This window comes from Rhinopithecus bieti, unplaced genomic scaffold (genome assembly GCF_001698545.2).
Source record: "Rhinopithecus bieti isolate Rb0 unplaced genomic scaffold, ASM169854v2 scaffold_32012, whole genome shotgun sequence".
Classification (NCBI taxonomy): Eukaryota; Metazoa; Chordata; class Mammalia; order Primates; family Cercopithecidae; genus Rhinopithecus; species Rhinopithecus bieti.
The window spans coordinates 1,873,103-1,881,801 of NW_016814432.1; the positions used below are offsets into that span (position 1 = coordinate 1,873,103).

Sequence of the window (8,699 nt, forward strand, 5' to 3'; positions counted from 1 at the left end):
GAATTGCTAGCCCTTGACGTTTCGGCATCTGGAGGGATCTGGATTAGAAACCCGGAGGTCAGGCAGCGAGACCTTGGAACCTGGAGAGTGGGGCATGTGGACAGACCCTCCGCTGATCTCTGCCTGTCCCCAGACCCCACCCTAACCCAGGCAAGCCAGCCGCGTCTGGAATACCGGCCCGCGAGCTCCAGTCTGGGCGCCCTGGATGTTTGGGGGCGCCTGGGCTTTTGTTCTCGCTACTTCTCTTTGTACATTGGAACCGACTTGAGTCCCCCACCCCCCACCCCACAGCGGGAAAGGGAGGCGTTGACAGCTTGCTGATAGTTCTGGGAGGGTCTCGCTCAACAGCTGCAGGCTCCGCTCCGCCGCGGGAGCCCGGGTCATTCGGCCTCTCTCGCCAGGGGATGAAAGAGGTCACGTCACCTCGCCAACGGCCCTTCCCAAGTGTGGAAGTGTGGGGCGGCGCGCTTCAGTCATCGAATTGCCGGGAACAGGTTGTGCAGTGAACGTTTCTGACACCCTATCCCCTCCCGCCCTCAAACGCACGCAGGATTACTCTCTCTCTCTCTCTCTCTCTCTCTCTCTCTCTCTCTCCTCTCTCTCTCTCTCCTCTCTCCCTTCTTCCCTCTCTCCCTCCCTCCCTCCCCTCCTTCTCTCTCTCTCTCTCTCTCCCCTCCTCCTCCCTCTCTCTCTCTCTCTCTCACACACACACATACACACACACACGCGAAAAGTAACAATGAGACCAGTTCCTGTCTGGGTACCTAGAGACTGCGGATTTGAAGGGAGGGTCGGTGGTCCAAGTCTGTGCACGCGCTCGTGCGAGTGTGCGTGGGTCTTGGGAGGTCTCGTGTGCGCGAGGCTGCAGTTTTTAGTCGTATTCCCCACCCTTCAACCGCAGCACGAAGCCTCGGACCTCCAGGTCTCCGCGATGGAAGACAAGAAAGTTCATTACTCGGGCGTGGGTCACCCTTGGAACCCACCCTCTTACTTGACAATAGATGAACCGAATCCGAGGGCGGGGGCGGGAGGGGGGCGCCTGTCGTGTGATTTTAAATACTCAGTTGCACAGCGTATCCCACGCTTCTGAGAGCCCTTTGTTCCGCCGACAGCCCCGCCCCCGGGACCCCACCCTCTTTCTGCCCTCCGGACGGTCAGTGCTGCGCTACCGGCCACTCCCACTCCATCACTCGCGAGGAACAAAAGTCAGCCCTCGGGGCAGAGGAGTCCTGGGTACCAGCAGGGGCGTTGTGCACTCCCGGAGAGGGTCGGGCAGGGCTGAGGGGCTCCGAGGTCGCTTCGCCCGTGGATGCTGCTGCTCAGTGAGAGGAGCTACCAGCCCTAGACAGACAAAGGAGAAAGCAGGCCCACGCTGGGGCGGGGGCGGAGGCCGCGCTGGTGTTCATGGGCTGCAGGTGTCCCGGGTCGCCGTCACGCACGACTTCCTTCTGGGGCCACCTGTCCTCCCCCAGGCCGCTATGAGACGGAGCGCCGCCTGGGCAGTCGCTGGCCTCCGGGGTTGAGGGAAAGGACAGTGGTCTCACGAGGGGCGGTTGGCTGGAGGAACTCTGGCCAATGGCCTAGTAGGAGCTGCAATTCGAGGTGGCGGAGCAGCCTGTGCCACCTCAACCCTCCCACCTGCCGGCACCGGGGCACCTGACGGCCTCTCCACCTGCTCCAGTCCTCCATCGTTTCCATCCGATGCCAGCTCTGCCCCCACCCCGTTCAGACCGCGCTGGTGGCCCTCTCCTCGCCGCCCTCTCACCCTCCTTGTCTTCACCCTTCCCCCATATCCCCATACCCAGACCCCACCACAGCCGCAGACAATGCGCACACCCCCACCCAACTCCCGGGGGCCCCCACCCCTCTCCCGGTCCGCACGCCCGCTCTGATTGGCCGCGGGCCGGTGGTCCAGCCCCCCGGACGGTCCCTAGGGCTCGGAGCATTACGTCAGCCAGGCTTGGAGAGCGCCAGCGCGAAGGGGACTGGGGGGCTCGGGCTGGGGGCGCGGCCTGCGCCAGCCGCCCCACCCTCCTTGCATAAAAGCCGGAGCCCGCGGGGCCGACGCTCTCAGCCCGTCGGTTCCCGAGCGCCTTCCCGGTGACCCCGCAGTGGGTGTGTGAGGGGAGGACGGACAGACCCACCAGACGCCGCCGGACCAGGAGGACGCTGACGAGGCACCATGCGTGAGATCGTGCACATCCAGGCGGGCCAGTGCGGCAACCAGATCGGCGCCAAGGTGGGCGCGCCGCCGCGGAGGGGTCGATGGGGCGGGAACCTGGGCCGAGAGCCCCTCGGGGTCCCCTGGCGCGGTCCCGGGGAGGCCTGGGGATCGCCAAGTGCGCCGCCGAGTGTGGCTTGGGCTCGGAGGCGACTTTCGCCGACGGAGGGGGCGCCTCTCTTTTCTGCTGTAACTCAGCTGGAGTCCCCGCCACCCCGCTGGCTGCTCGGTAGGCACGCGTGCCTGGAGAAGACGAGGGTGTGTCCGCGAGGCTGTGCGCGGCGCTCCGCGCGAGGGGCTGGGACGTGAGGAGGGTTAATTTTACTCGTTTGAACCGGAGTCGAGCCGCCGGGGGAGGGGAGAAGAGCGATTGTCTTGCGGTCTCAGGACGTGCTTTGAATCTAAAACCGCGGTCCTTTAGCTCCTTCGCGTTCCTCTTTCCCCGCCCACCCACTCCTCGCGGGCTGCAGTCCCTGTGCCCTCGCCTCCTGCCGCCGCCTGGGGCTGCTACCCGTGCGCCGAGCTCCGCCACTGCCCAGCTTTGGCTGGTCCTTCCCCCCTCGACCCCTACCTCCCGCCGCAGGCAGCAGCTGTTCGCCTGGGAAACGCCCAGTTTCGACTTTCTAACCCTGCAAAATACAGGCCCCGCGGCTGTGCCCGGGTCACGCCGCCTTTAAACCTTCACGCTCCTGAAATGTTGGGCTGTCGGAACTGAGTCGGGGACATTTCATTGTGCGCCTTGGCGCTTCTGGCGGATCGTGCATGGCTAAACGCAGCCTTTCTGTCTCAGTTTTGGGAGGTCATCAGTGATGAACATGGGATTGACCCCACTGGCAGTTACCATGGAGACAGTGATTTGCAGCTGGAGAGAATCAATGTTTACTACAATGAAGCCACTGGTAATCGCCCTTGCCCCACCCCCACTGCCTTCAGTTTTGCTACCCCTCTCCCCTTTCCTTGCGTGGGACCGCAGGGGTGTGGCCCTGGGAGAGGGTGGACCATTCAGTTGAGGATCTCCGCTCCTTCCCTGCAGGCTTTCACTGGGCTTCCTTATGTCCACAGAGCCCTTTGAGAACCTGATGGTGGGTCTCCCTTTGTTTGGGGGAACATCTGCATGACGGCAGCAGGCGCCAAGCCCTTCTTTGCAGAGGTCCTTGCCTGAGAGTCTTAAGTCACTGTTGTTCCTTGCAGGTAACAAATATGTTCCGCGGGCCATCCTTGTGGATCTGGAGCCAGGCACGATGGATTCGGTTAGGTCTGGACCATTCGGCCAGATCTTCAGACCAGACAATTTCGTGTTTGGTGAGTGCCTGGTGTGGCTAAGGGCATGAGGGACTCATTTTACACTGGGCAGCTGAGGCTGGAGAGGTGTGACTGCCAGAGGGAAAGCATGAAGAACATCCACTGTGTGCCAGCTTAGCTTTAATAGAGGGTAAAATTGTTTGCCTTTCAACTGCCTAGAGCTCGGTGTCCTGGCCTTCCTTATTTATAATATATTCATGAACAAATATTTTAACGTTTGGCCATTTTGGTGATAATCTGAAATAGTCTTATCTGAGCATTGACTCACTGATCTATACTAAGGGGTTTGAGGTAAGGTATTTAATACAATCACCAGTGACTTAAGATTTCACTTTCCCTCTGGCAGGCCAGAGCGGAGCTGGGAATAACTGGGCCAAGGGCCACTACACAGAGGGAGCCGAGCTGGTTGACTCGGTCCTGGACGTGGTGAGGAAGGAGTCAGAGAGCTGTGACTGTCTCCAGGGCTTCCAGCTGACCCACTCTCTGGGGGGCGGCACCGGGTCCGGGATGGGCACCCTGCTCATCAGCAAGATCCGGGAAGAGTACCCAGACCGCATCATGAACACCTTCAGCGTCATGCCCTCACCCAAGGTGTCAGACACGGTGGTGGAGCCCTACAACGCCACCCTCTCTGTCCACCAGCTGGTGGAAAACACAGATGAAACCTACTCCATTGATAACGAGGCCCTGTACGACATCTGCTTCCGCACCCTGAAAGCTGACCACGGCCCACCTACGGGGACCCAACCACCTGGTGTCGGCCACATGAGCGGGGTCACACCTGCCCTGCGCTTCCCGGGCCAGCTGAACGCAGACCTGCGCAAGCTGGCGGGTGAACATGGTGCACTTCCCGGCGCCTGCACTTCTTCATGCCCGGCTTCGGCGCCCCTCACCAGCCGGGGCCAGCCAGCAGTACCCGGGCGCTCACGGTGCCCGAGCTCACCCAGGCAGATGTTCGACCTCCAAGACATATGGCTGCCTGCGACCCGCGCCACGGCCGCTACCTGACGGTGGTGCCCATCTTCCGGGGCCGCATGTCCATGAAGGAGGTGGACGAGAAGATGCTCAACGGCAGAACAAGAACAGCAGCTACTTCGTGGAGTGGATCCCCAACAACGTGAAGACGGCCGTGTGGCGACATCCCCGCCCGCCGCGGCCTGAAGATGTCGGCCACCTTCATCGCAACAGCACGGCCATCCAGGAGCTGTTCAAGCTCATCTCGGAGCAGTTCACAGCCATGTTCGGGCGGCAAGGCTTCCTGCACTGGTAACGGGCGAGGGCATGGACGAGATGGATTCACCGAGGCCGAGGAGCAACATGAACGATCCTGGTGTCTGAGTACCAGCTACCAGGACGCCACGGCCGACGAACAGGGGGAGTTCGAGGAGAGAGGAGGGCGAGGACGAGGCGTAGATCCCGCGAGGCCGGGTTAGGAAAGCGGAGGAGGAAAAGCGAGGGGGTTGGGGGCTTCCCGGGACGAATACCCATGGCAGTCGTAAGAGAAAGAAAGCATGGTCTCCTTTAGGTGTGCGCTGGGTCTCTGGCCTCTTCACTGTTGCCTGTCCACTTTTTTTTCACTTTTTGTAATAGTGGATGGACATCAATGTAACATTTGAGATATTTCTGAATTTACTGTTGTTATGGCTAAAATCACATAACGTTTGTGTCGGAATGGTGGTCCTCTCTTCTTTCTCTTTCCTTTTTTCTGTATTAACGATTCAAATGTAACTTTCTGAACACATTGCATTAAATTCTTCCTTTAAAAAAAAGCAAAGGCGTAGGTATAAAGCTCAATGAATTTATTCTTTGGGTATTGGTAAAATTGAACCAATCACAGTTAAGATGAAGAAGATCAACCTGAGTTTGAAAACACCTTAATAAATATTAGTTGAAAAAACGTCTATGTGAAAAACACGCTGTGTGTCTTCATGTGCATCCTACTATGCTTTCTCCTTTACAAAAAAAAAAAAAAAAAGCATTTTTAGAATAGTTCCCACATACAGTACAAAATTCTGAGGAGTGGAAAGTGAATGTCTTTTTTTTCTGTGTTTCTTGATACAGTTTCCTCCCTGGAGGGAAACCTTTCTAATCGTGGTTATCTTTCTTACATCCTTGCAGAAATATTCCATATATTTTCCAACCCATGTAGGATATTTCCTTTTTTTCTTCACACACATGATGTGATACTAACAAAATTCTGCAGCCTTCTTCGCTAAACAGTGTATCTTGAACCTATAGAGAGCTTCCCTCCTTTAAATGGATATGTGGCGTCCATATGTGCTGTTTTATTTAGCCAGTTCCCTACCAATGGACATTTAGGTTTATACTTACAGCATAGTGTAACAATGAATAATTCTGTTCATTTATTAGTGTGCATATGAGAATAGTAAATTTCCACAAATGGAATTTTTTGTCAAAGGCAAAAATATATATATGTATATACCTTTTTAAGTTATATCACCTGCACTTAGGAATAGCTATAGAGTTATACACAGTTAATAGGCTCATTCTCAATTCTCAAGCAACTTTTTCTCCATGCAATCATATTTATACTATATTACAAACTGTTTGTATTTGTTTTAACATCATTTGAGTTTAGAAGGAATTACAAATTCTGAATTGTTGGGGAATTTTACTTTAAGTAGGCAATCCAGAATAATCGTCAGCCTACTGCATTTATTTCTTCCATGCAGAAGTAGGATTTGGGATTTGAACCCAAGTCTGACTCTGGACTTGAACTCAACCACTAAAGAAGCTATGGGATTTCAATAATGGATTTTCAGTTAAGATATTCCTATGGGATAAGTTATACCTTGTCAAAATAGTGGTGATACTCTGCTTTAATCTGACCTAGTTAGTTTCCCATCTTGAGAAGAGAAAAAGAGTGTGAGTTATAAGCAAATGTATAAAACTTATTTGCACACTCCTATAGAAAGAAAGGATCATAAAAACCAGGTTTAAGATTTTCTACTTTTCACACAAACTCGAAATTAGAAAAAATATGACTTTAAACCTGACTTTATTTTATTCTGCTTGGTCCTACTCTTACTTAAATTTTAAAAAAGAAAAAAAAAGTATAGATACAAGATTTTCATTATTTAAAAGGCTGAAATATGTTTGAAAACAGTTCCAAAGAAAACTATAAGCAGTATAATTCCAAATAGTGTGAAAATAAGTTAATCCTGCCACATGGCTCCCGTAAAAGGAAAAGAGCACAGTTCTCTTTACCAAGCACTATACATCTCTAAAACTTGACTGAGTGGTGAGTAGGGTCAGACAGGTGTCTGGAGCCAGTGGCTTCAGCTCGGTTTTCTATATTTAATTGCAGACTGACAGATGTGATTCCTGCTGAGCTGGTGTAAAACTTCCAACAACTGAATTGAAGGGTGGCATTAGCTTTAAATGCCCCAAACACCCAGGGCAGCTGCCAAGGCCCCCTGGATCTACCCTTGGGCGTGCATTCCCTACAACCTGTCAGGAACACGTTCAGCACCCTCAGAGACTAGTGGGATCACATCCAAGGGCCTCTAGGCATACTGGATGTGTGGTACTTCTCTTCCACCTGGTGAAAAGGGAACAGGCAGGCACCAGCAGGCCAGCTTGCTAGCCTGTCGGTACAAGCACATCTGCACTGTTAAAGCTTATTTTGGCATGATTAGAATAGTGCGTGCCAAACTGACCTGTCAAGCAGATCTTCTGGGGCCTAATACAGACTTTACATGCATACATTAAAACAAGTTCAAAATGAGGAAAATGCTCAGATTAATACCTGGATGAAGATACTATTTGGGAACTATTAGTTTCGTTTGTTACATTACCATTATGTGGTGGGATTTGGTGGTGACGATGGTGGTGGGGGTGGTGATGATGGTGGTGATGAATGGTGGTGGTGGTGGTGGTGGTGGTGATGGTGGTGATAGTAGTGATGGTGGTGGTAGTGATGGTGGTAGTGTTGATGACGGTGATGTTAGTAACAGTGACAGTGATGATGGCAGTGATGGTAGTGGTGGTAGTTTAGTGGTGGTGGTGGTGATGAGAATGGTGGTAGTGATGGTGGTCATAAAAGCAGTGATGATGGTGATGGTGATGATGGTGGTTATGGTAGTGGTGGTGGTAGTAGTGGTGGTGATGATAATAGTGATGGTGGCAGTAGTGTTGGTGTTGGTGGTGGTGGTAGTGGTGGTGATGATAGTGATACTGGTGGTGGTGGTAGTGATGGTGGTGGTGATGATGGTGGCGGTGGTGGTAGTGGTGGTGGTGGTGATGTGGTAGTGTTTTGGTGGTGATGGCAGTAATGATGGTGATGTTAGTGATGGTAGTGGTGGTCATGATAGTGGTAGTGTTATGGTAGTGTTGTGGTGGTGGTGGTGGTGATGGTGGTGGTGGTGGTAGTGGTGATTGTGGTGGTAGTGGTAATGATGGTAGTGGTGGTGATGTGGTAGTGTTGTGTTCATTGTGGTGGTGGTGGTAGTGGTGATGATGGTGGTAGTGGTGATGGTGGTAGTGATGATGATGGTGGTGGTGGTGATGGTGATGGTGGTGGTAGTGATGGTGGTGGGTGATGTGGTAGTGTTGTGGTGGTAGTGGTGGTGGTGGTGATAATGGTGGTAGTGGTGGTGATGGTAGTGGTGGTGGTGATGGTGGTACTGGTGGTGATGGTGTGGTGATGATGGTGGTGGTGGTGATGTGGTAGTGTTGTGATGGTTGTGGTAGTGGTGGTAGTGGTAGTGGTGATGGTGGTGGTAGTGGTGGTGGTAGTGGTGGTGATGGTGGTGGTGATGTAGTAGTGTTGTCGTGGTGGTGGTGGTGGTGGTGGTGATGGTGGTGGTGATGTGGTAGTGTTGTGATGGTGGTGGCGGCGGTGGTAGTGGTGGTAGTGGTGATGATGGTGGTAGTGGTGGTGATGGTGGTAGTGATGATGATGGTGGTGGTGGTGGTGATGTGGTAGTGTTGTGATGGTGGTGGCGGTGGTGGTGGTAGTGGTGATGATGGTGGTAGTGGTGGTGGTGGTAGTAGTGGTGATGATCGTGGTAGTAGTGGTGATGGTGGTGGTGATGATGATGGTGGTGGTGGTGGTGATGTGGTAGTATTGTGATAGTCGTGGTGGTGGTGGTGGTAGTGGTGGTGATGGTGGTGGTGATGATGGTGGTGGTGGTGGTGATGTGGTAGTGTTGTT

General features: G+C 53.5%; 2 pseudogenes across 2 annotated transcripts in view; both read left to right on the forward strand.

Annotated features, from left to right (window-relative positions):
- Positions 1 to 2,087: 2,087 nt before the first annotated feature.
- LOC108514228 (tubulin beta chain-like) overlaps positions 2,088 to 8,699 on the forward strand; it is a 76,576-nt pseudogene continuing 69,964 nt past the window's right edge. The window contains exon 1 of the transcript XR_001881159.1: positions 2,088 to 2,239. The product of XR_001881159.1 is annotated as a tubulin beta chain-like (transcript). The remainder of the gene's footprint in view (positions 2,240 to 8,699) is intronic.
- LOC108514210 (tubulin beta-2A chain pseudogene) lies at positions 3,869 to 4,861 on the forward strand (annotated as a pseudogene). The gene has a single exon (XR_001881156.1). The product of XR_001881156.1 is annotated as a tubulin beta-2A chain pseudogene (transcript).